Source organism: Bombina bombina, chromosome 3 (genome assembly GCF_027579735.1).
Source record: "Bombina bombina isolate aBomBom1 chromosome 3, aBomBom1.pri, whole genome shotgun sequence".
NCBI lineage: Eukaryota > Metazoa > Chordata > Amphibia > Anura > Bombinatoridae > Bombina > Bombina bombina.
Window position 1 is genome coordinate 970,305,547 of NC_069501.1, and position 24,186 is coordinate 970,329,732.

At 37.9% G+C, this 24,186-nt stretch overlaps 1 protein-coding gene across 3 annotated transcripts in view; it reads right to left on the bottom strand.

The window, feature by feature from the left end:
* The window catches only part of NCKAP5L (NCK associated protein 5 like), a 235,375-nt gene that overhangs the window by 181,653 nt on the left and 29,536 nt on the right, over positions 1-24,186 (bottom strand). The gene's annotated exons all lie outside the window — the stretch shown is intronic.

Genomic DNA, 24,186 nt, shown 5'->3' on the forward strand with positions numbered 1-24,186 from the left:
CCATTTGTTGACCGTTTGGGACCAAGGCTATTTTTACATTTCTGCGGTGTTTGTGTTTAGCTGTAATTTTCCTCTTACTCATTTACTGTACCCACACATATTATATACCGTTTTTCTCGCCATTAAATGGACTTTCTAAAGATACCATTATTTTCATCATATCTTATAATTTACTATTAAAAAAATTATAAAATATGAGTAAAAAAATGGAAAAAAAAACAATTTTTTCAAACTTTGACCCCCAAAATCTGTTGCACATCTACAACCACCAAAAAACACCCATGCTAAATAGTTTCTAAATTTTGTCCTGAGTTTAGAAATACCCAATGTTTACATGTTCTTTGCAAGTTATAGGGCACTAAATAAAAGTAGCACTTTGCTATTTCCAAACCACTTTTTTTCAAAATTAGTGCTAGTTACATTGGGACACTGATATCTGTCAGGAATCCCTGAATATCCTTTAACATGTATATATATATATTTAGAAGACATCCCAAAGTATTGATCTAGGCCCATTTTGGTATATTTCATGCCACCATTTCACCGCCAAATGCGATCAAATAAAAAAAAAAATGTTCACTTTTTCACAAATTTTTTCACAAACTTTAGGTTTCTCACTGAAATTATTTACAAACAGCTTGTGCAATTATTGCACAAATGGTTTTAAATGCTTCTCTGGGATCCCCTTTGTTCAGAAATAGCAGACATATATGGCTTTTACGTTGCTTTTTGGTAATTAGAAGGCCGCTAAATGCCACTGCGCACCACACGTGTATTATGCGCAGCAGTGAAGGGGTTAATTAGGGAGCATGTAGGGAGCTTGTAGGGTTAATTTTAGCTTTAGTGTAGTGTAGTAAACAACCCCAAGTATTGATCTAGGCCCATTTTGGTATATTTCATGCCACCATTTCACCGCCAAATGCGATCAAATTAAAAAAAAACTTTAAATATTTCACAATTTTAGGTTTCTCACTGAAATTATTTACAAACAGCTTGTGCAATTATTGCACAAATTGTTGTAAATGCTTCTCTGGGATCCCCTTTGTTCAGAAATAGCAGACATATATGGCTTTGGCGTTGCTTTTTGGTAGTTAGAAGGTCGCTAAATGCCGCTGCGCATCACACGTATATTATGTCTAGCAGTGAAGGAGTTAATTAGGTAGCTTGTAGGGAGCTTGCAGGGTTAATTTTAGCTTTAGTGTAGAGATCAGCCTCCCACCTGACACATCCCACCCCCTGATCCCTCCCAAACAGCTCACTTCCCTCCCCCACCCCACAATTGTCCCCGCCATCTTAAGTACTGGCAGAAAATCTGCCAGTACTAAAATAAAAGTTTTAGGTTTTTTTTAAAAAAAAAAATTCTTCTGCTGTGTAGGACCCCCCTTAGCCCCCAACCTCCCTCATCCCCCCTCAAACAGCTCTTTAAACCCCCCCCCCTCTGCCTTTATTGGGCACCATATTGGGTACTGGCAGCTGTCTGCCAGTACCCAGTTTGAAAAATAATAATGTATTTTACTTTTTTTATTTTTTTAAATATTTTATTTATTTCTGTAGTGTAGCTGCCCTCCCCTCAACATCCAACCCCCCACCCTCTTCCTGATGCCTTGATTTCAAAATCCCACCCTCCCCAGTCCTCTCTCCCACCCTCCAGATCTACAGCATATTGATGCTGTTTTGATAGACATCACGTGCACGCATGCGCCCGTGCACGCGCCCGTGCATGCGCACTAGATCCCTCCTCCACCAATAACTGCCCACCCGCCTCCCTGGATGAGCTCCCACCCACCAACCATAACGGCCATCGGTAGCCGATGCAGAGAGGGCCACAGAGTGGCTCTCTCTGCATCGGATGGCTAAAAACAGTTATTGCAGGATGCCTCAATATTGAGGCATCACTGCAATAACATGAAAGCAGATGGAAGCTATGAGGATCGCTTCCACTGCTTTCAAAGACCAACGACGTATGGGGTACGTCCTTGGTCATTAACTGCATTTTTTTGCAGGACGTACCCCATACGTCGTTGGTCACTAAGGGGTTAAATATCCCATAGACCAGCTGTGTAGGTCAAAATTAAAGTTTGACCATAACCCTTTTCATACATAAATTTAGTATGTTAAATCCCTTCGCTACCAGGAATTTCAGAGAAGAACTTGCCCAAAATACTAGAGAATATATAGCATTTTTGAGATTAACCTTTAAATATATATTTTTTTCCTTTTATTTTTTTGCTTTTTAAGTAGACAACCCAATTTATTGATCTGGGCCCATTTTGTTATACATGTTATGCCACCATTTCACTGTCAAATGTAATCATAAAAAAAAAACAAAAAAAAAAACACACCTTTTCGGTTTCTCACTGAAATTATTTACATACCACTTGTGCAATCATGACAAATGAGTGTAAAAGCTTGGTTTTTGGTAATTAAAATGCAGTTAATTCTATTATTCCAGGTAGCGAAGGGGTTAAACAGGTAGCTTTAAAGGTTAATTTTAGCTGTATAATAGATATTATCCTACCACCTAGCGCCTCCCACCCCATGATCCATCCCAAACAGCCCCCCCCCCCCTTTATCCACAGTCATCCGCACCATCTTAGGTACTGGCAGACAGTCTGCCAGTGTGCAGTTTATTTTTTTTTTATTCTTTAAAAAAAAAAAAAAAAAAATCCTGCAGTGTAGTAATCCTCCTCACCCCTTCCACCTCCCCGATTCTCCCAAATAACTCTTACCCTCCACCTAATAGTGGCCATTTTTGGTACTGGCAGCCGTCTGCCAGTACCTAATTTATAGCTATATTTATTAAGTTTTTTTACTTAATATATATTTTTTTTTAATTTCATTTTTTAATTTCTGTAGTGTAGTGGACCCCCACCTCCCCCCACCCAGCGATAGTTAACTAGGCACCCCCCCCCCCCATTTCCAGCCTTTTTTGTAGTGTAGCTTCTTCTACTAAGAAACAGATATCACTTCATCAAGCCCATTCATTATATTAACACATTTTTGAATAGTGAATTAATCACTAAATGTGGTATATAAGACTCTTATAAAAACATAATTTATGTAAGAACTTACCTGATAAATTCATTTCTTTCATATTAGCAAGAGTCCATGAGCTAGTGACGTATGGGATATACATTCCTACCAGGAGGGGCAAAGTTTCCCAAACCTCAAAATGCCTATAAATACACCCCTCACCACACCCACAAATCAGTTTAACGAATAGCCAAGAAGTGGGGTGATAAGAAAAAAGTGCGAAAGCATAAAAAAACAAGGAATTGGAATAATTGTGCTTTATACAAAAAAATCATAACCACCACAAAAAAGGGTGGGCCTCATGGACTCTTGCAATATGAAAGAAATTAATTTATCAGGTAAGTTCTTACATAAATTATGTTTTCTTTCATGTAATTAGCAAGAGTCCATGAGCTAGTGACGTATGGGATATAAATACCCAAGATGTGGAGCTTCCACGCAAGAGTCACTAGAGAGGGAGGGATAAAACAAAGACAGCCAATTCCGCTGAAAAAATAATCCACACCCCAAAATAAAGTTTTAATCTTTATAATGAAAAAAACTGAAATTATAAGCAAAAGAATCAAACTGAAACAGCTGCCTGAAGTACTTTTCTACCAAAAACTGCTTCAGAAGAAGAAAACACATCAAAATGGTAGAATTTTGTAAAAGTATGCAAAGAAGACCAAGTGGCTGCTTTGCAAATCTGATCAACCGAAGCTTCATTCCTAAACGCCCAGGAAGTAGAAACTGACCTAGTAGAATGAGCTGTAATCCTTTGAGGCAGAGTTTTACCCGACTCGACATAAGCATGATGAATCAAAGATTTTAACCAAGATGCCAAAGAAATGGCAGAAGCCTTCTGACCTTTCCTAGAACCGGAAAAGATAACAAATAGACTAGAAGTCTTTCGGAAATCCTTAGTAGCTTCAACATAATATTTCAAAGCTCTAACTACATCCAAAGAATGCAACGATCTCTCCTTAGAATTCTTAGGATTAGGACACAATGAAGGAACCACAATTTCTCTACTAATGTTGTTAGAGTTCACAACTTTAGGTAAAAATTTAAATGAAGTTCGCAACACCGCCTTATCCTGATGAAAAATCAGAAAAGGAGATTCACAAGAAAGAGCAGATAACTCTGAAACTCTTCTAGCAGAAAAGATGGCCAAAAGGAACAAGACTTTCCAAGAAAGTAATTTAAATGTCCAGAGAATGCATAGGTTCAAACGGAGGAGCTTGTAAAGCCCTCAGAACCAAATTCAAACTCCAAGGAGGAGAGATGGACTTAACAGGTTTGATACGAATCAAAGCCTGAACAAAACAATGAATATCAGGAAGATTAGCAATCTTTCTATGAAACAACACAGAAAGAGCAGAAATTTGTACTTTCAAAGAGCTTGCAGACAAACCCTTATCCAGACCATCCTGAAGAAATTGTAATATTCTAGGAATTCTAAAAGAATGCCAGGAAAAATGATGAGAAGAGCACCAAGAAATGTAAATCTTCCAGACTCAATAATATATCTTCCTAGATACAGCTTTGCGAGCCTGTAACATAGTATTAATTACAGAGTCAGAGAAACCTCTATGACTGAGAATCAAGCGTTCAATCTCCATACCTTCAAATTTAAGGATTTGAGATCCTAATGGAAAAAAGGACCTTGCGATAGAAGGTCTGGTCTTAACGGAAGAGTCCACGGTTGGCAAGAAGCCATTCGAACAAGATCCGCATACCAAAACCTGTGAGGCCATGCTGGAGCCACCAGCAGAACAAACGAACGCTCCTTTAGAATCTTGGAAATCACTCTTGGAAGAAGAACTAGAGGCAGAAAAATATAGGCAGGATGATACTTCCAAGGAAGTGACAACGCATCCACTGCCTCCGCCTGAGGATCCCTGGATCTGGACAGATACCTGGGAAGTTTCTTGTTTAGATGAGAAGCCATCAGATCTATTTCTGGAAGACCCCAGATTTGAACAATCTGAAGAAATACCTCTGGGTGAAGAGACCATTCGCCCGGATGTAAAGTCTGGCGACTGAGATAATCCGCTTCCCAATTGTCTATACCTGGGATGTGAACCGCAGAAATTAGACAGGAGCTGGATTCCGCCCAAGCAAGTATCCGAGATACTTCTTTCATGGCCAGAGGACTGTGAGTCCCCCCTTGATGATTGACATATGCCACGGTTGTGACATTGTCCGTCTGAAAACAAATGAACGAATCTCTCTTTAGAAGAGGCCATGACTGAAGAGCCCTGAAAATCGCACGGAGTTCCAAAATGTTGATTGGTAATCTCGCCTCCTGAGATTCCCAAACCACTTGTGCTGTCAGAGACCCCCATACAGCTCCCCAACCTGTCAGACTTGCATCTGTTGAGATCACAGTCCAGGTCGGAAGAACAAAAGAAGCCCCCTGAACTAAATGATGGTGGTCTGTCCACCACATCAGAGAGTGTCGTACGTTCGGTTTTAAAGATATTAATTGAGATATCTTTGTATAATCCCTGCACCACTGGTTCAGCATACAGAGCTGAAGAGGTCGCATGTGAAAACGAGCAAAGGGGATCGCGTCCGATGCAGCAGTCATAAGACCTAGAATTTCCATGCATAAGGCTACCGAAGGGAATGATTGAGACTGAAGGTTTCGACAAGCTGAAACCAATTTCAGACGTCTCTTGTCTGTCAATGACAGAGTCATGGATACTGAATCTATCTGGAAACCTAAAAAGGTTACCCTTGTCTGAGGAATCAACGAACTCTTTGGTAAATTGATCCTCCAACCATGTTCTTGAAGAAACGACACAAATCGATTCGTATGAGATTTTGCTAAATGTGAAGACTGAGCAAGTACCAAGATATCGTCCAAATAAGGAAATACCACAATACCCTGTTCTCTGATTACAGATAGTAGGGCACCGAGAACCTTTGTAAAAATCCCTGGAGCTGCCGCCAGACCAAACGGCAGAGCCACAAACTGGCAATGCCCGTCCAGAAAAGAGAACCTCAGAAACCGATAGTGATCTGGATGAATCGGAATATGCAGATATGCATCCCGTAAATCTATTGTGGACATATAATGCCCTTGCTGAACAAAAGGCAGAATAGTCCTTATAGTTACCATTTTGAATGTTGGTATTCTTACATAATGATTCAATATTTTTAGATCCAGAACTGGTCTGAAGGAATTCTCCTTCCCTGGTACAATGAACAGATTTGAGTAAAAACCCCAGACCCTGTTCCAAAACTGGAACTGGCATAATTACTCCAGCCAACTCTAGATCTGAAACACATTTCAGAAACGCTTGAGCCTTCACTGGATTTAAAGGAACGCGAGAAAGAAAAAAATCTTCTTGCAGGGGGCCTTATCTTGAAACCTATTCTGTACCCTAGTGAAACAATGTTCTGAATCCAAAGACTGTGAATCGAATTGATCCAAATTTCTTTGAAAATCGTAATCTGCCCCCTACCAGCTGGGCTGGAATGAGGGCCGCACCTTCATGTGGACTTGGGAGCTGGCTTTTGCTTTCTAAAAGGCTTGGATTTATTCCAGACTGGAGATGGTTTCCAAACTGATACTGTTCCTGTAAGGGAAGGATCAGGCTTTTGTTCCTTATTGTGACGAAAGGAACAAAAACGATTAGCAGCCCTATATTTACCTTTAGATTTTTTATCCTGTGGTAAAAAAGTTCCTTTCCCCCCCAGTAACAGTTGAAATAATAGAATCCAACTGTGAACCAAACAATTTATTACCTTGGAAAGAAAGGGAAAGCAAAGTTGACTTAGAAGACATATCTGCATTCCAAGTTTTAAGCCATAAAGCCCTTCTAGCTAAAATAGCTAAAGACATATACCTGACATCAACCCTAATAATGTCAAAGATGGCATCACAAATAAAGTTGTTAGCATGTTGAAGAAGATTAACAATGCTATGAGAATTATGATCTGTTACTTGTTGTGCTAAAGCCTCCAACCAGAAAGTTGAAGCTGCAGCAACATCTGCCAAAGATATAGCAGGTCTAAGAAGATTACCTGAACATAAATATGCTTTTCTTAGAAAGGATTCAATTTTCCTATCTAAAGGATCCTTAAAGGAAGTACTATCTGCCGTAGGATTAGTAGTACGTTTAGCAAGAGCAGAGATAGCCCCATCAACCTTAGGGATTTTGTCCCAAAACTCTAATCTGTCAGATGGCACAGGATATAATTTCTTAAACCGTTTAGAAGGAGTAAATGAATTACCCAGATTATTCCATTCCCTGGAAATTACTTCAGAAATAGCATCAGGGACGGGAAAAACCTCCGGAATGACTTCAGGAGATTTAAAAACCGAGTTTAAACGTTTAGATTTAGTAACAAGAGGACCAGAATCCTCTATTTCTAATGCAATTAAGACTTCTTTAAGTAAGGAACGAATAAATTCCATCTTAAATAAATATGAAGATTTATCAGTGTCAATCTCTGAAACAGAATCATCTGAACCAGAGAAATCATCATCAGAATGATGATGTTCATTTAAAAGATCACCTGAAAAATTAGAAGTTTTAAAAAGACCTTTTACGTTTACTGGAAGGAGGAATAACAGACATAGCCTTCTTAATAGATTTAGACACAAAATCTCTTATATTAACAGGAACACCCTGAGATTTAGATGTTGATGGAACAGCAACAGGTAATGGAACACTACTAAAGGAAATGTTATCTGCATTAGCAACTTTATCATGACATTCATCACAAACAGCCGAAGGAACAGTTACCACAAGTTTACAGCAAATACACTTAACTTTGGTAGATCCAGCATCAGGCAGCGATTTTCCAGAAGTAGCTTCTGATTCAGGGTCAATCTGAGACATCTTGCAATATGTAATAGAAAAAAACAACATATAAAGCAAAATTGATCAAATTCCTTAAATGACAGTTTCAGGAATGGGAAAAAATGCCAATGAACAAGCTTCTAGCAACCAGAAGCAATAAACAACTAGACTGAAATAATGTGGAGACAATAATGACGCCCAATTTTTTTTAGCGCCAAAAAATACGCCCACATTATTTGGCGCCCAAATGCTTTTTGGCGCCAAATGACGCTGCATCCGGTGACGCCGACATTTTTGGCGCAAAAACCATCAAAAACATGACGCAACTTCCGGCGACACGTATGACGCCGGAAATGACAAAGAAAAAATTTGCGCCAAAAAAGTCAGCGCCAAAAATGACGCAATAAAATGAAGCATTTTCAGCCCCCGCGAGCCTAACAGCCCACAGGAAAAAAAGTCAAATTTTTAAGGTAAGAAAAAATTGATAATTCATATGCATTATCCCAAATAATGAAACTGACTGTCTGAAATAAGGAATATTGAACATCCTGAATCAAGGCAAATAAATGTTTAAACACATATATTTAGAACTTTATAAAAAAGTGCCCAACCATAGCTTAGAGTGTCACAAAAAATAAGACTTACTTACCCCAGGACACTCATCTACATATAGTAGAAAGCCAAACCAGTACTGAAACGAGAATCAGTAGAGGTAATGGTATATAAGAGTATATCGTCGATCTGAAAAGGGAGGTAAGAGATGAATCTCTACGACCGATAACAGAGAACCTATGAAATAGACCCCGTAGAAGGAGATCATTGAATTCAAATAGGCAATACTCTCTTCACATCCCTCTGACATTCACTGCACACTGAGAGGAAAACTGGGCTCCAGCCTGCTGCGAAGCGCATATCAACGTAGAATCTAGCACAAACTTACTTCACCACCTCCAAGGGAGGCAAAGTTTGTAAAACTGATTTGTGGGTGTGGTGAGGGGTGTATTTATAGGCATTTTGAGGTTTGGGAAACTTTGCCCCTCCTGGTAGGAATGTATATCCCATACGTCACTAGCTCATGGACTCTTGCTAATTACATGAAAGAAAAGGGATTATCGACATTTAATTCTGTACAAGCTTTTTAGATAATACAATTTTAATTAATGAAACTAAAAAATAATAAATACAATTAGGAATGGCATACTCATATAGCCACCCATTATAAGCCGTGTCCTGCCCAGGAACATCAATGAGATTCAACATGCACCTGTAGCCCTGTGTTTAACCTGTTTGCAGTGCCTAAACACATAGTAATCCAGGGACACTGATGCAAATGTAACATGTTCTAACAAATTAAACGTAAATATCTTACACCAATTCTTCATTATAGCTGGCCTACTTAAAGTATTCGTGAATAACAGAGAATGTGATCTCTTCAAAATAATAAGGTATGAATCCACTTGCTAAGCAGAGCAAGAAAAAAAAAAAAAATATATATATATATATATATATATATATATATATATATATATATATATATATATATATATATATATATATATATATATATATATATATATATATATATAAAAAATAAATAAATCAGAAAGTGTCTGAGAGTGGATTCATATTTTCCTGCTACCATGCATTGTAGAGATGTTACTGTGGGTCAGCCATGTCTGGCTATTATCAAAGAAAAAAAAAAAAAACATAATTTATGTAAGAACTTACCTGATAAATTCATTTCTTTCATATTAGCAAGAGTCCATGAGCTAGTGACGTATGGGATATACATTCCTACCAGGAGGGGCAAAGTTTCCCAAACCTTAAAATGCCTATAAATACACCCCTCACCACACCCACAATTCAGTTTAACGAATAGCCAAGAAGTGGGGTGATAAGAAAAAAGTGCGAAAGCATATAAAATAAGGAATTGGAATAATTGTGCTTTATACAAAAAAATCATAACCACCACAAAAAAGGGCGGGCCTCATGGACTCTTGCTAATATGAAAGAAATGAATTTATCAGGTAAGTTCTTACATAAATTATGTTTTCTTTCATGTAATTAGCAAGAGTCCATGAGCTAGTGACGTATGGGATAATGACTACCCAAGATGTGGATCTTTCCACACAAGAGTCACTAGAGAGGGAGGGATAAAATAAAGACAGCCAATTCCTGCTGAAAATAATCCACACCCAAAATAAAGTTTAATGAAAAACATAAGCGGAAGATTCAAACTGAAACCGCTGCCTGAAGTACTTTTCTACCAAAAACTGCTTCAGAGGAAGAAAATACAACAAAATGGTAGAATTTGGTAAAAGTATGCAAAGAGGACCAAGTTGCCGCTTTGCAAATCTGATCAACCGAAGCTTCATTCCTAAACGCCCAGGAAGTAGAAACTGACCTAGTAGAATGAGCTGTAATCCTATGAGGTGGAGTCTTACCCGACTCAACATAGGCAAGATGAATTAAAGATTTCAACCAAGATGCCAAAGAAATGGCAGAAGTTTTCTGGCCTTTCTAAAACCGGAAAAGATAACAAATAAACTAGAAGTCTTTCGGAAAGACTTAGTAGCTTCAACATAATATTTCAAAGCTCTAATAACATCCAAAGAATGCAATGATTTCTCCTTAGAATTCTTAGGATTAGGACATAATGAAGGAACCACAATGTCTCTACTAATGTTGTTGGAATTCACAACTTAGGTAAAAATTCAAAAGAAGTTCGCAACACCGCCTTATCCTGATGAAAAATCAGAAAAGGAGACTCACAAGAAAGAGCAGATAATTCAGAAACTCTTCTGGCAGAAGAGATGGCCAAAAGGAACAAAACTTTCCAAGAAAGTAATTTAATATCCAATGAATGCATAGGTTCAAATGGAGGAGCTTGAAGAGCCCCCAGAACCAAATTCAAACTCCAAGGAGGAGAAATTGACTTAATGACAGGCTTTATACGAACCAAAGCTTGTACAAAACAATGAATATCAGGAAGAATAGCAATCTTTCTGTGAAAAAGAACAGAAAGAGCAGAGATTTGACCTTTCAAGGAACTTGCGGACAAACCCTTATCTAAACCATCCTGAAGAAACTGTAATATTCTCGGTATTCTAAAAGAATGCCAAGAAAAAAGATGAGAAAGACACCAAGAAATACAAGTCTTCCAGACTCTATAATATATCTCTCTGGATACAGATTTACGAGCCTGTAACATAGTATTAATCACAGAGTCAGAGAAACCTCTTTGACCAAGAATCAAGCGTTCAATCTCCATACCTTAAAATTTAAGGATTTTAGATCCTGATGGAAAAAAGGACCTTGAGACAAAAGGTCTGGTCTTAACGGAAGAGTCCACGGTTGGCAAGAGGCCATCCGGACAAGATCCGCATACCAAAACCTGTGAGGCCATGCCGGAGCTACCAGCAGAACAAACGAGCATTCCTTCAGAATCTTGGAGATTACTCTTGGAAGAAGAACTAGAGGCGGAAAGATATAGGCAGGATGATACTTCCAAGGAAGAGATAATGCATGCACTGCCTCCGCCTGAGGATCCCGGGATCTGGACAGATACCTGGGAAGTTTCTTGTTTAGATGAGAAGCCATCAGATCTATTTCTGGAAGTTCCCACATTTGAACAATCTGAAGAAATACCTCTGGGTGAAGAGACCATTCGCCCGGATGCAACGTTTGGCGACTGAGATAATCCGCTTTCCAATTGTCCATACCTGGGATATGAACCGCAGAGATTAGACAGGAGCTGGATTCCGCCCAAACCAAAATTCGAGATACTTCTTTCATAGCCAGAGGACTGTGAGTCCCTCCTTGACGATTGATGTATGCCACAGTTGTGACATTGTCTATCTGAAAACAAATGAACAACTCTCTCTTCAGAAGAGGCCAAGACTGAAGAGCTCTGAAAATTGCACGGAGTTCCAAAATATTGATCGGAAATCTCACCTCCTGAGATTCCCAAACCCCTTGTGCCGTCAGATACCCCCACACAGCTCCCCAACCTGTAAGACTTGCATCTGTTGAGATTATAGTCCAGGTCGGAAGAACAAAGAAGCCCCCTGAACTAAACGATGGTGATCTGTCCACCATGTCAGAGAGTGTCGTAAAATCGGTTTAAAGATATTAATTGAGATATATTTGAGTAATCCCTGCACCATTGGTTCAGCATACAGAGCTGAAGAGGTCGCATGTGAAAACGAGCAAAGGAGATCGCATCTGATGCGGCAGTCCTAAGACCCAACATTTCCATGCATAAGGCTACCAAAGGGAATGATTGTGACTGAAGGTTTTGACAAGCTGATATCAATGTTAAACTTCTCCTGTCTGACAAGGACAGAGTCATAGACACTGAATTTATCTAGAAACCTAAAAAGGTTACCCTTGTCTGAGGAATCAATGAACTGATTGGTAAATTGATCCTCCAACCATGAACTTGAAGAAACAACACAAGTCGATTCGTATGAGATTCTTCGAAAATGAGAAGACTGAGCAAGTACCAAGATATCTTCCAAATAAGGAAATACAAAAACCCTATTCTCTGATTACAGAAAGAAGGGCACTGAGAACCTTTGAAAAAAATTCTTGGAACTGAGGCTAGGCCAAACGGTAGAGCCACAAAACTGGTAATGCTTGTCTAAAAAGAGAATCTCAGACACTAAAAGTGATCTGGATGAATCGGAATATGCAGATACACATCCTGTAAATCTATTGTAGACATATAATGCCCTTGCTAAACAAAAGGCAGGATAGTCCTACAGTAACCATCTTGAATGTTGGTATCCTAACATAACGATTCAATAATGATAGATCCGGAACTGGTCTGAAGGAATTGACCTTCTTTGGTACAATGAAGAGATAAAATAAAACCCCAGCCCCTGTTCCAGAACTGGAACTGGCATAAATACTCCAGCCAACTCTAGATCTGAAACACATTTCAGAAATGCTGAGCCTTTGCTGTGTTAACTGGGACACGGGAAGAAAATAATCTCTTAGCAGGAGGCCTTAACTTGAAGCCAATTCTGTACCTTTCTGAAACAATGTTTCTGAAACCAGAGATTAAGAACGGAATTGATCCAAATTTCTTTGAAGAAAACGTAATCTGCCCCATACCAGCTGAGCTGGAATAAGGGCCGCGCCTTCATAGGTACTTAGGAGCTGGCTATAGGTTTCTATAAGGCTTGGATATATTCCAAACTGGAAATAGTTTCCAAACTGATACCGCTCCTGAGGATGAAGGATCAGGCTTTTGTTCCTTGTTGAGGAAAGGAACGAAAATGATTATTTACCCTGGAAAGAAAGGGAAAGCAAAGTTGACTTAGAAGACATGTCAGCATTCCAAGTTTAATCCATTAAGCTTTTCTAGCTAAAATAGCTAGAGACATATACCTGACATCAACTCTAATGATATCAAAAGATGGTATCACCAATAAAATTATTAGCATGTTATAGAATAATAATAATGCTATAAAATTATGATCTGTTACTTGTTGCGCTAAAGCTTCTAACCAAAAAGTTGAAGCTGCAGCAACATCCGCTAAAAATATAGCAGGTCTAAGAAGATTACCTGAACATAAGGAAGCTTTTCTTAGAAAGGATTCAATTTTCCTATCTAAAGGATCCTTAAATTAAGTACTATCTGCCGTAGGAATATGTCAGAGTATATGAATATTATGATGAATATTACATATGTGTACATATATATATATATATATATATATATATGTATATTTTATACACTGTATATGTTAGATGAGAACTCAGGATTAATTAAACATGAGTTTGTTGAACACAGCTTCTAATACACGTCTATCAGGATTGACGATCAGTAGAGCCTTTTTGAAACACAAACATTTCTTTTCTAAAGGAAATAGCTCAGTGACCCTATTCATTTGACTATATATGCAGATTTTATAACCTCAGAACATTTGGTGAGGTGAGAAAAGAATGTGTTCAAGGACCCCTTTGGAATTTGACACGTGTGATACAACAGTTCTATCTCACTGAATCTCTATTTGAAGACTTACTGCAAAAACCCCTCTTGGGGGAAGGTGACACAAATAAAATCAAATACACATCTGCACTGCTGGCTAAACAGGAAATATGCTGTTTTAAAGACTCTTACAACTCCTCATGGATTGACCCCATGTGGAGCAATAAAGGCCTTGGAAAACACAGACAAATGCTAAGGTGTGACTCTGGAAGTTCACGTAAGCAGACAGCAAATAAACATTTTTTTTTTCTCTCTCTGTTTAAATACATGCCCCAGAATGTATTAAATATAGAAATTTGGGAAATTGTCTAAATTCTATATTATTATTACATGGGTATTTGCTAAGCTTGGGAGGTAACTGTTTTAGTCAGTCAAAAATGTGTAATAACCTCTGTTTTTGCTTATATTTTTCAGACAGATAAATTCAGATATACATAGAAATGATATATATGTTTTGAAAACACAAAAGATCTTACTTAGCCTCTGTGTTTTTAAGAATATAAATAAATACTTATGGACCATACACATACTAATGATTGGATCATCTCTAATAATTATTTCTATTTTTATTGCAGACAACCATTGGTCATGAGCATCAATCTTAGAAAGAGACGGAATGCCGCATGAAATGTATTAAGTCATATCATATAAACATACAAATAAATGTTTATAAAGTTTCACATACATCTTTTAAAATATAGTGAGATGAAAATATGGAAGTTACTTTGATGTGATATGACTATGAGATATATATTTGATGTGATATAACTATGAAATATAAGTTATTTTAATATAATGTTAGATATGTGATGTTTCATATCAAAATGATCAGAAAATTCATTAAGATATAACTTATCCAAAACAAATATTATGAATAGTTGTCGCAGTAAATTATGATAAAAATTAATAACCATTTCATAGAAATACTGACTTAAGCTGTTTCAAATGTTGCTGTGTCTGTTTGTGCTGCCACCTGGTGTTATGTTGCGAGAACTACAGCCAGAAGGTTCTCTCTGGCTGTTAAAAATGAAATTTCCAAGGGCCAATCCGATTTAGACTTCCCAGATAACCAATGGGAAGGTCAGCTCCCGCAGGGCCACCCACAATTTACCAGTGATGGGAAAACCAAATAAAAAGTGAATGCAATGGAGAGAAAAGGAGATTTTCTGCTGAAGCTAAAACTTGTAACTGGTTCCCGCTGGTGTGAGATACCACTTTACTTGAGCAAAGCGAATCTACCCTTCTCATTGATTGCGATATACACTTATTGGTGATCTGAGGTAAAATAATTCCTACCAAGGAACATCGGATATCGACTGCTTTTTACTTTGGTAACGTATTCAAAGTTTTGTAAGATAAGTTATATGCATAGTTAATTTGTATTTAATAGATTTAAAGAAGCAGTGTGTTTTTCTCAAGTTAGCATTTCACAGCCTATATACATATATTGTTTAAATCTGCGTCTGATTGGCTAAGTAACTCATCTATACAAGTTCTGGTATTGTCAGTTAATTTTGTATTAGGATAAATTGCAATTAAATAGCAGAATATATATTATCCTATTGTTTTATAAACACTGTTTAGAATTGTATTGCTTGGATGTTAAAGGTTTTTAGTCCCATTGTGTTAAATAAATAAAAGGCTAAATTGTGAAGGTATATTTTTCTGGGTTTTGTAAGAAGGATAGCATATCTTAAGAGTTGGTTTAAACGCATATACATTTTGTTTCATTTCCTTTTATTGCAAATATACTTCAATATGTTTATGGATATTAACTAAATAAAAGAATTCAGATATTTATATTAATTGTATGGTCTAGTAGGTGCATGGTTGATAAGGGTTTCTACTTCTTTGTATTGTGTTTATAACCCTGCCATAAACTTATATATATTATTTGGATAGCACTACTAAGATTTTCATAAATATACTGACATAATATTTGGAGGCATTGCATGAGATTTAATAATATCCATCATAATTGATATAATATATTTGTAAGTAAACAGAAATTATTATAAAAGAAAAAAAAAAAAAAAATTCATATTTCGATATTAATATTTTGAAGATATATTTTTTTTGAAAAGTTGAAATATTAATTTTCATATTTCGAGATTGACATTAATATCTTGAAATATTATTAAAGATTAATTTTGAAAAATTAATAAAAATATTAATTTTTCATATTTCAAAATTAGTCAAAAATATTAGTTTTTCATATTTTCAAAGTTAATCAAAAATATTAATTTTCTCATATTTTGGAATATTAATTTTTCATATTTCAAAATTAATAATATTTTTTTTTAAATATAAAATTTTTTCCTTCTCTCTTTTTATTGGCAAAAATTGTATTAGCGTTTTAGTTTAACTAAGTACTAAACCAATATAATAATGTCTGTAGCCAGAAGTGACTCATTTAATTCTATACATAGCAATGAAATTGGTCCCATAACCATACCTATTACTAAAGGTCAGGTCCTTAAGAAAGATATCTTAAGTTACCTTAAAGGGAAGTTTAATATTGCGGGTGAATTAAATGATTTTATGGATATGCTTGAAACTAGGGCTAAAAATATTACCGTTAATAATAATATGTGGAATGAAGAGAATGAATTCTTCCAGGAATTATTAATGATTAATCAATGCGAAGCTCCCAAAAAGCGAGACAAACTAATACTAAAATCCTGGCCCCTTTTAATATGCATAATTGACGAAATGTCGTTTTGTGTCACAGACAAACGATTGCAAATACAGGAGCTAGAAAATAGTATTCGTTCCTCGCGCAGACGCGAAGAGGGTTTAAAAATAGCCAAAAATAAAATGGATGAATTTGCCCAAAACCTAGCCACCTTAGATAAGCACAATATGGACTTAATCGCGCAGATACAAGATTTAAATAAACAGCTTGCGCAAAGCCAGAGAGAATTAAGCGATTTAAAAAGGTCATATCGCCATAATGAAAACCCCTATATTAGCAGTGAGAATAATACAGATAATGCTAACTCCTTTAGCGAACGCGTAAGGGACGAGGTACGAAAATATATAGAACAACATAGACAAATGACCCCTAACGGGTCAGAAGTAGATTTCCCAAATAGACAATCCCCTCAGGATGTAAATCCAGAGGACAGCTGTAGCGCAGCTGATGCGGGGGAGGGAAACTCTAACAGAGAATCCCAAAATAAGTCTGATAAAGTCTATGATTCCCATAAAATAATCACCTTCGTACAACGCGCAGTACCTATATTCTCCAATAAGGGAACAACATCTGTAATTGATCATTTACAGGCTTTTGAAAATGCGTTAGCTATAATGAATGTTACAAGTGAGAAATTGAAAATTGAATTTCTGCCTTGGGTATTTGACAGTAAGCATCACAAATTCTTTGCTTCACTAAAGGATATGAATATTCATTCCTGGAATGGGGTAAAACAACAATGCAGAAAAGAATTCGGGCAATATCGCACTAAAACTGCCGCGAAAATAGCGGTATATGGTTTAAAGTGTCGTGCGAATCAGAGTCCAGTCGAATTCCTTTCTGTATTGAAAAATGCGTACAGTATGGCTGAAGATAATCCCAGATTTGATGGCTCAGAATTTGTAAATTTATTTTTTGAAGCATTGCCTACACCCATCAAAATTAACTTAGCTAGAGATTTTGATGAGGACTGCTCATTGGAATGGCTGATCAAAGAGAGTACAAAATTATACTCTATTCAGCAGTCCAGTGAGCAGGGGGTTAAAAAGGAATCAAAACCCAAAATTGTAGCAGAAACTAGGGTGTCACCTAAACCCCTCAATTTGGAGTCTAACAAGAGAACTTATGCAGAGGTGGCCAGTCAAAACAGGCCATCTCCACAGAGGTTTAATTCTGCCCCTCCCCCTACACAGGTTGAGGCGCAGGGAGACTATAACCAAAGTGGGGGACATAATCAGGTGAATAATTACTCACAAAGAGAATACTCACCAAATAATTGGTATCCGCGCAAGGGTAGATACAATAGACGGCGAAGATATTCTCAGGGTAACCAGACACCCCAGGTATATAATGCTCCCCAAAGTACTAATGCTGAACAAGCTGAACCCCAGGGGCAACCACGCCAGAATAGAAATAGTGGCCCTGATTCTGAGGGAACCCAATGGTCCAGGAATCAGTACAATGGGGCACCAAGAGATAGGCCCAGGGGTAGAGGTAACTTGTACAATCAGGTAGATATGCTGTTTACCCAATTAAATCGGTTGAGCGAACAAATCGCTAATATGAGTCAAAAATCTACGGCTCAGCAACCGAACAATACTTTTTTAGGGGTACAGCCAGTGGTCAGCAGTGGACCACAGGCACAGTCATAAATACTGCAGTATCACCTGAAGGGGAGGGGAGAGATATACAAAATGTAGTAATAAATATCAATGATACTAATCATGTTATCTCCCCACAGACCGGAAACGGACAAATTAGCTGTGACAATGAGCGATATCAGCCGGGAAAAATTAACCAAACTTTTCCTCTGCAGTGTTCTCTTAACATTATTTCCACAGATACAGTACACAAGAACCCAGCTGACCTTGTCATAGGGGAAACAGGTAGGTATGAAATTTCCTCTGCATCGAATGACGCAGCGGATCCAGGTAAAACGTGGCGAAGCCCACAGATGTACAAGAATGCAAATTTTATGTGTGAAATGATAGAAACTGCAGGAAGATATTATGTACTAGTTGAGCTGCAAGATTCAGTCTCCAACCCTATCAGGGGATTAATTGACACTGGGTCACAGGCAACTATCTTATCCCACAGGTACTACACACAGCTAAATGAGCTAACACCCCACAAACCCAAAATAAGAGAATTTGACGGTTCTCTAATAGGTGTTGGGGGTGACTCCCTAAAAGTCTACGGTACTGCCTGGTTAAAATTTAAATTGGGGAACAGGGTCATAAGACACCCTGTCATTATAGTGGATCTGCCAACTGATCGTTTAATTATTGGTAGTGATCTCCTGAAACGATTAAGCACCATAATTGATTGCATAAATAATGTAATTTGGTCGCAAGTTAAACGGCCTATCAATTATGAAAAATCTGGTACATCTCGCACCCGACACAGCTGTCACGTGGTGGAAGAGAAACCAGATGCTGTGGAGATTCATTTCAGGAATAACTCTACACCTGAAATCACTATTCTACAAATAGATGATCAGACTCCTTTTAGTGGCTCTGATGGTAATACTTTTAAAATTTCGCCCGGAAAAATAGCGAATATCTCCCTAGATGGCGATATATTAACCATATCACTCCACAAGGGGGATCCTAAAATCCCTAAAGGGGGAGACCATGCTCAATACCTCACAGGGATTGAGAGAGTTAAAGAGGATCTATTTATCCCTATACAAGTGCATGACCTTGGTAAAACCAAGTATGCTAAAATAAATTTAAAACAGGAAGCTAGCTATATAAGCGAAGGTTTATTAGCGCAAATAGCTGAACCTAAAGTGATTAAATATCTTTCTCCCCAAGACCACTGTGTCAACGGCCTGGATGACAGGTCTGAAAGCTATAACATCACAGATAAGTGCTTATTATCTATCTCTATTGGTAATAAGTCAGTGAAGCACCTGTTTTTAGTTTTAAATACTCCCCATAATCAAATATACATTGGCAATGATATTTTACATAGATATGCCATACAAATAGATTTGATTAACTCTTGCCTTTGGAGCAGGTTAAAGGGGGACCCTGAAGTATTTCAGGATGAAAATGCAGCCCTGAAATCAAACCAGCAATTGCCATATGCTGTGAATATGCAGGTATCTAGCGATGTTATAATTCCTGCTGGGGCTGATAAATTTCTTTTACCCTTACAGGTAAAGAGAGGTCAGAAATTAAAAACTTCTGAAACACTAATTTGCCTCTCCCATAGAATACAAAATCTGGGTGTCACAGTGACTTACACTCCTATGGTGAATATTGGAACTGTTCCAATACATATTATTGTGCATAACATGACCCCACAGGATATAACATTATCCAAGGGAACTACCATAGGATATGCACTGGAATCAAGTTATTACACTTTTGGATTCCAGAATAATGTAATTGGGCTAATACCTGAAGGATACCTAACTGAAGAACAATTAATAGAACAATCCTTTGCATCTATGCCAGAGGGTCTATTTAATGTTCAATCTATTTATCCCTTCAGCTCAGAGGAAGGCATCTGTAAAATTGAAGAAGCCTCTCTAGTGTTTGATCAGCCAATCAAACAGCAAGATTACCCCAATACCCAGAGTCATGGGAGCAATGTAAATTATAATCAAGGGGATCTCACCTCTAGACTGGAAGAAGCCTATGAAATAGGACAGCCTGAAATCTTTCCAGGATTTCAGCAAATAGTCGAAGAGCAAATATCCTTAGCTAATGGCTGTTCCAGCGATGATGAACGCCAACAGCTGCGAGAACTACTGATGGAGTACAAGGATATTTTTGCTAAGGATTCTTATGACTGTGGTACTACAGACTTGCACATTGCAAGAATACAAACAGATCCCGATGCACCACCTGTATTTGTCAAACAATACAGACTTCCCTTAGCCTCATATGATTCTCTTGCAGAGATCATAAGGAATTTGGAAGAAAGAGGTATTATCAGACAGGTGCACAGCTCTTATAATAATCCTATTCTAGGTGTCCTTAAGCCCAATGGACAATGGCGTTTGTGTGCTGACTTAAGACAGCTAAACAAACGAGTATACATGTCTGGCTGGCCTGTACCATACATTGACCAGTGCCTAGCACAAATGCAGGGATCCAAAATATTCACTGCCATTGATTGTGCACAGGGATATTGGACCATAAAGGTACATGAAGAGGACCAATATAAGCTAGCATTCTCCTTCCAAAAGATTCAGTATGCATTCCAGAGACTTCCATTTGGATACATAAATTCTGGACATGAATTTGCTGTATTCATGCATAAGGCTATGCCTGACGCACTGGAAAGGGGGACCTTATCTTATGTGGATGATGTTTTAATCAAAAGCACAGACTTTGAAAAACACATTGCAGAGCTTAAACACGTCCTCAGCCAACTTAAAAGGGCAGGTGTCAAATTATCCCTGCAAAAAGCTCAATGGTGCCGCACTCGTGTAAACTTCTTGGGACATGAAGTTACCTCTGATGGATTAAATCCCCAGAAGAAAAAGGTGGAAGCTATAGTGAATTCTAAAAACCCAACTAACTTAAAGGAATTGAGATCATTCCTGGGTATGACGAATTATTCTCGCAAATTCATTGATAATTATGCGGAATTAGCTAAACCACTACTACTTCTTCTAAAGAAGGATGTGAAATGGCACTGGAGTGAGTCTCAAGAGACAGCCATCAGAGAGCTGAAGAGAAAACTCACTCAAGCACCTTGCTTAGCGTACCCTGAAGGTGGTAAACCTTTCTACTTAGAAACAGGGTACACAGATGTAAGCATGAGTGCTGTGTTATACCAAAAGCATGATAATTTGAACAAAGCCATTGCTCATGCGAGCAAAAATCTATCCCCAGTAGAAATAAAGTTTAACGATTGCGAAAAAGCCCTCTTATCTACTGTATGGGCTCTACAAAATTTCCGCAGCTATATACAGGGCGAGAAAATTATTGTAGAAACGGCCCACCAGCCTTTGCTATATTTGCAAAGTGAGAGAATAAGAGATGGGAATTTGTCTAATAGCCGCATAACAGCGTGGACTCTTTCCTTACAAGGCTGGCCCTTAGAAATTTGCTACAAGCAGAATAAAAAGAATCCAGTCGCACAAGGGCTTGCTGAGCTCCACGACTGTACTGCTAGAGATCCTGGGGAAGAATTATCAGAAGATGATTTTCTGGAAGAACAATTGCTTTCCCCATATAAAATGTACAATGAGGACCATTGTCAAACATTACCTTGGGTATATGTTGATGGTTGTTCTTACCATGCCACTATTGATAATGAGCGCAGATTAGTCGCTGGCATTGGTATAACTGGGGCAAACGGATTCTCAAATATATCTGTAGGTTTCAACATTGGACCAAGATCCAGTCAAGTTGCAGAACTAACTGCTGTTTTCAAAACCATTGAAATGGCTATTGAACATGGTATTCATGAATTTGTGATCATAACTGACTCAAATTATGTGCGTGACAGTTTTGTTGAATACCTGCCAACTTGGAAAAGAAATGGCATGCAGAAAAGCAATAACAAACCAGTCAAGCATGGCAAATTGTTCTGCGAGATTGATAATCTGGTAGTATCCAATGATTTAACCATACACTGGAAAAAGACCAAGGGTCATTCCAGAATTCTAGGTCCGGATAAGGAAGGCAATGACCTTGCGGATTCATTAGCCAAACAAGGAGCCATAACTGGAGAACTCCTTAATATTGACCACTTAATGGGTGCAATTCAGGTAGAAGCCATTACCAGAAACCAGGCAAAACAACAGAGTGAGCCTAACTTGGTACAATGGAGTCAGGATTCTCCTAGTGAGGACCTGATCACTAGTCAAAAAGAAGACCCCATTATAGGCATCTTCTATAAACACATAGAAGATCCTGAAAGCAACCCCATCTCAAAAGATGATTGCATTGGCAAAGAAGATCTTAGAATCTTAATGAAATCTAGATCACAATTCAAGTTACAGGATGGTTTGTTAATTAGAACCTCCAAAACTGGCATCCAGCAGTGGGTAGTACCCACCAAGTTCAGAGGTCTAATGCTTCAACATGCCCATGATGCTCCCACATCTGGTCATCGGGGTGCCAAACTCACGTATGAAATATTGCGTGATTATGCTTTTTGGCCACACATGTTGAAAGATGTTCAAACCTACTGTCAAGGGTGTTTAATCTGTCCACAGTTCCAACCCACTGCACCAACGCATAGAGCGCCATTGCAGAAAAGGGGGATGGTAATGCCATGGTCAGATATACAAATTGATTTTATTGGCCCAGTAACAAGATCATCAAGAGGTAACAAATACATGTTAACCGTGACATGCCTGTTCACTAAATGGGTAGAGTGCATTAGTGCACCTAACAATAGTGCTGAAACATGTGCAGCATTGCTCATCAACCATGTATTTTCCAGATTTGGTCTGCCCCAAAGAATCGAGTCAGATCGGGGGACCCACTTCACTAGCGAAGTGATGACAAAAATGTGGAAAATACTAGGGGTTAAAAGAAAGCTCCATATTGCTTATAGAGCTGCCTCAAGTGGTGGTGTAGAGCGTTACAACCAATCCATTGTTAAAATCCTCAAAAAGTTTGTGAGTGAAACAGGTAAAGACTGGGATATAAAACTACCTCTAGTCTTAATGGCATTAAGAGCAACTCCAAGTAGTGCTACCAAGATGTCACCTTTTGAGCTGATGACTGGTAGAAGAATGGTTCTACCTCAGCATCTGCTGTACCGTACATCAGACCAAAATTTGATAAACGCTGCCAATACACATCAATATGTGGAAAACCTAAGGAGACACCTGCAACATGCCTTTGCATTTGCTCAAAGGAATTTAGAAAGAGCCGCAACTGCCACTAAAACCTATTATGATCTCAAAACATCCAAAAAGGAATATGAAATAAATGATAAAGTTTATCTTTATAACTTTGGAAGAGATCAGGTTAGGGAGAAGAAATTTCTTCCCTCATGGAAAGGTCCTTTTGTCATTACTGACAAAATATCTCCAGTGGCCTATAAAATACGGATCCCCAAAAATGAAGGTTTCATAGATAAATGGGTACATATAAATCAACTGCGGGCATGTCATCCCAGGTCCCAACTACAAGTCATAGAGGGAGAATGAAGTGTCATATCCCCAAATGCATTAAAGACATACTGTAATTTAAAGATGCCTAACTGATAAACATGAAAGCTCAAAATAACAAACTTTCTTCATAAGAGACTGTCTATGAGGTATACGGTTGATCCTCATCAAATACCACTGACTTTAAGCCAATTCAAATACATGTGTCCTACATCTATTTGAAGTTGGAAGGGGGATTTATGTCAGAGTATATGAATATTATGATGAATATTACATATGTGTACATATATATATATATATATATATATATATGTATATTTTATACACTGTATATGTTAGATGAGAACTCAGGATTAATTAAACATGAGTTTGTTGAACACAGCTTCTAATACACGTCTATCAGGATTGACGATCAGTAGAGCCTTTTTGAAACACAAACATTTCTTTTCTAAAGGAAATAGCTCAGTGACCCTATTCATTTGACTATATATGCAGATTTTATAACCTCAGAACATTTGGTGAGGTGAGAAAAGAATGTGTTCAAGGACCCCTTTGGAATTTGACACGTGTGATA